Consider the following 4,735-nt stretch of genomic DNA (forward strand, 5'->3'; position numbering starts at 1 on the left):
TTCATCTGGACATCGACTCTCACTTGAGGATGCAGGGATCTTGTCTTCTGAATACCAACTTTATCTGAAGGTACAGGAATCTTCATCTGGACATCGACTCTCACTTGAGGATGCAGGGATCTTGTCATCTGAATACCAACTTTATCTGAAGGTACAGGAATCTTCATCTGGACATCGACTCTCACTTGAGGATGCAGGGATCTTGCCATCTGGATACCAACGTTTCACCGAAGGTACAGGAATCTTCATCTTGACATCAACTTCTACTTGAAGATGCAGGAATCTTGTCATCTGGATACCAACTTTTTACTGAAGGTACGGGAATCTTCATCTGGACATCGACTCTCACTTGAGGATGCAGGAATCTTGTCATCTGGATACCAACTTTTACTGATGGTACAAGGATCTTCATCTGGACATCGACTTTTTACTTGAAGATGCAGGGATCTTGTCATCTGGATACCAACTTTTACTGATGGTACAGGGATCTTCATCTGGACATCGACTTTTTACTTGAAGATGCAGGAATCTTGTCATCTGGATACCAACTTTTTACTGAAGGTACAGGAATCTTCATCTGGACATCGACTCTCACTTGAGGATGCAGGAATCTTGTCATCTGGATACCAACTTTTACTGATGGTACAGGGATCTTCATCTGGACATCGACTTTTTACTTGAAGATGCAGGGATCTTGTCATCTGGATACCAACTTTTACTGATGGTACAGGGATCTTCATCTGGACATCGACTCTCACTTGAAGATGCAGGAGTCTTGTCATCTGGATACCAACTTTTACTTATGGTACAGGAATCTTCATCTGGACACCGACTTTTTACTTGAAGATGCAGGAATCTTGTCATCTGGATACCAACTTTTACTGATGGTACAGGGATCTTCATATGGACATCGACTTTTTACTTGAAGATGCAGGAATCTTTATCAAAGGTGTAAAATAAATACACTCTTGATCCAAATTTCAATGACTCGAAAGGTATAAATGATTAGAGACAAAAATCAATCCAGGAATAAGCTGGAGAGAAACGGTCAACCAAGACTCTTCCTCACGAGGAATAAGCTAATCTAAGGATTTATCCTATCCAAAATGGAAAGGAAAGCTAAACAAAAACACTCCCACAAAGGATAAACTCAGTGGGGAATTTAGAAAGGATATACACTTTTCTGCTTAGACGCATATCATTTGGAGATAGATACAACCTAATGGAGTAGGTCAAAATGAAACATCGAGAAATGTGTATGCACATGAATAATGTAGGTATAGATGATGTAATCATGAATGAATGAATGTCATGTATATGATGACAAAATAGACAAAGATAGAAGTACTGGCAATGACCAAAATTTCATAATACAATCAAGTGCTCGGCGAGCCTCATTGGGGATGACAAAAGTCACTGATGGAGCAAAATTTTGTTATCACCCTTGAATCTCTTGATGGGAGGGTAACACACGTTTGGAGCAACGTTTGTAGTCCAACCTCCTAATATTAATAATCATGAACTCCGCCTTGTCATGATGATAGCCTGTTTTGAGCGACCGCTCAGATCTGTACTTGGAGATTTAATCATTCCTTTTGTGTTCACAAACTGAAAGAAAAACCTTTCGTCGTCATTTTTTTTTAAACATTCAAACTCTTGGAGAGATTCGTCGAATCTCGACGTAACTGCCCCAGATCACATGGTTTATTAGAAGAAAACATCTTAAGAGGATTATTACAGAAAAACTGGAATCCAAAAATGCCCCAATATCTTCAAACTCTTGGAGAGATTCGTCGAATCTCGACGTAACTGCCTCAGATTAACTGTATTTGGCACAACGGAGTCTTCAAACTTCACCCCATAACAGTAAACAAACTGTGAAGGCATCACTTGTGGAAAGAAAACTGCCTATGCTTAAAGTCTTCAAGCAAAATGCCCCTGGATGTGATCATTTTTTGAAATGATTCTCCAAATTCTCAATAGAGTTTCAGATCTCAAAAGATTAACTTCAATCATTGATGCTTATATGTAATCTTCCTTAATATCAAGCAATGTTAGCAAGCAAACAAGTGTTTATGTTGAGAATGATAATTCTAATGCAACATTCATGTAAGTCTTGAAGTTTTTATTGAACAGATGCCACAACACTTTGTGAATGAATCACTGGTTAAGATGTGTCATTGGTTTTTGAAAGACATCATGCATAAGTGATACCAAAAATGATCTTTACACAACTCATGGGAATCAGAAAACACTATCTTATCAAAGTACGCTTTCGAAATAAACCTTGCTTCAATTAGGACTTTTGAGGGTTGTAACGTGGTCTGGTTCACGGTTTTCAAAAAAAGATTTAAAGGCTCAAAGTTTATTTGTCCCCACCCATTCTCCGTGATGTTCTCCAATCCTACAATCAGTTAATTTAACATGAGTATTATCCTTTTAAAAGGACGACTTTGTGACAATTAAGGAACCAATGAGATTTTATAGTAACAGTCACCTCTTTTCCTCATAGTCACACGAATATGTTCTTTTGATTAGGATTTATACTTTGCAATCCTTTCCTTTCACTTTTGTTTTCCCTAACTTTTGCCTGGACATATTCTTTTGAATGAATTGACGATCCAGCGGGATGCCCAATTTTTGCCTAAGTCTTTTATTTGCAGTTTACTAACTTAACGGGCTTTTCTCTTTTTTTTTTTCTTTTTTTTTTTTGAACAAATCGTGTGATCATAAGTCATTTTGACTTGTGGAAAATATTGTGACCGACTCAATCTTTGGTAGATGAGGAATAACCATTTTAGTTGGTCCTTAGGTGTACACTTTTTGAACTTTGAACGCTCAGAATTAACTGAAGACTACCCTGCCCCAGGTTAAAATTTTAAGGGTTATTTATTTATTTTTTAGAAAAGAAACTCCTACTTCAAAGCTCAAAAGGTGTTAACAAGGGATTATCTTCCTTATATCTCCAGTGTTTGGGAATTTGAAACAATGCCTTACATCATCAGCAGGGTTTTATTCAAAACAATACAACCAGAAACTTTTTTTTTTAATTTCATTATCCTCCCATCAAGAGTTGCATAGGCAAAAAGGAAAGTTGGTATCATAATGCAAAAAAAAAAAACATTTTATGAGTGAATACAAATGGATTACTTCAAGACAAACATACTCATTGTATTATCATTATCATTCAAAAACAAACAAGTTCTTACATACAAGCAAAGCATTATCAATCATTAAAGATTACAAAAATGAAAAGCAGAAGTGAACTAATCATCCGAGAAGACTCTCTTCATTTGGACTTGTGTTTTAAGGAACATCCTTAACTTCCAGGCATCCATTAACCATGCCTTCATCCCTACTTAGGCAAATAATCTGAGCAATAGGTCCATGCTTCCTTAAAAAGACACAATACCACTCTTGATCAATTTTTGCACTTCATCTTTTAAAGTAATCATCTCCTTTCGAAGTTCACAAATCTCTTGCTCAATATTTTCCATTTTTCTCTTAGCTCGAGTATTGTACTGATGAGACAACTTGATTTATGAAGACCAAGAGACGGAAAAAACTTTGGATAATTCTTAAAAAGCAAGACCAAATGCAACATGACGCATGATATGCAAATGCTGGTTTTATTTGACTTTCAAGGAACTCAAGATATTGAATTCTTAACATAAAAGCATGAAGAGAGAAAGTAGATCCAAAATTAGATCAAAGCGTCGATCGAGTTATTATCAAAATTAATCATCCATTTTGATGGATTAGGGTTTTCACCCCATCAACACCCAAGATCCATTAAGTTTGATGAAACCTATGATGTTCACAAATAAAGACCTCTAAGTTCCTTGAAAATCAAGTGAAAAACAGTTTTTATGGATGCATGAATTTATGATTCACAGGTAGTAGATTTCAAATCAATTGGATAGAGAAAGATTCTGATTACTTGGCACAGAGTCTAAGGTTTTTATGTTGGAAAGGTTCTAGACACGGTTCTCAGAGTTACAAACTTCTTTTGAAAACTCAATCATCTAATAAATAACTTACCATCCAACTACGTTTTCAAATGAAGCCTATTCTGAGTGTGGTTTTCGCACTTACCCACAGTAATAGTTACGTTACGCAAGTTGGGCGCGAAACCACCATTTTCTAAAAGTCATGGTTTAGGGTTTTTCTAAAGGTCCCTAGAGTCGGCAGTCCAAATTGGAAACATCATAGCCCAAGTAAATAACTTACTTAGTCACAGACATCTCCTCAAAGGACCTACTCCAGGCGGGGTTTTAGTACCTCCCACTTGACACTACGTCAAGCAAGTTTAATACTAGACCACCATCTTATCTTACGTGTCACTCGAGCTCGGGTGTAGAGCTTTTTCTCACATGCGCCAATAATCAAGAGATTCCAACCATAATAATGAGAAACCAAACAAAGATATAATAAAGACAATAAATAAGCAAGTAAATAAAATTAGCAAATATCACAAAAAAAAAAAAACTAAACTAGGGTTGACTCAAATAAGTAATCCCCAGCAGAGTCGCCAGCTGTCGCGGGTCAAAAAATCATCGCCACGAAATTGTAACAAAACAGAGTCGCCACCAAATTTTATTTATTCCAATGGGAATGGGAAAATATTGATAAAACCCACAAATGAAATGAAATGAACAAAGATGGTCTTCGCAACCAAATTTGGGTTCGGGAGTCGGTTAAGCAAGGGGAAGGTATTAGCACCCCTCACCTCCAT

Source organism: Vicia villosa, linkage group LG3, assembly GCF_029867415.1.
Source record: "Vicia villosa cultivar HV-30 ecotype Madison, WI linkage group LG3, Vvil1.0, whole genome shotgun sequence".
Lineage (NCBI taxonomy): Eukaryota > Viridiplantae > Streptophyta > Magnoliopsida > Fabales > Fabaceae > Vicia > Vicia villosa.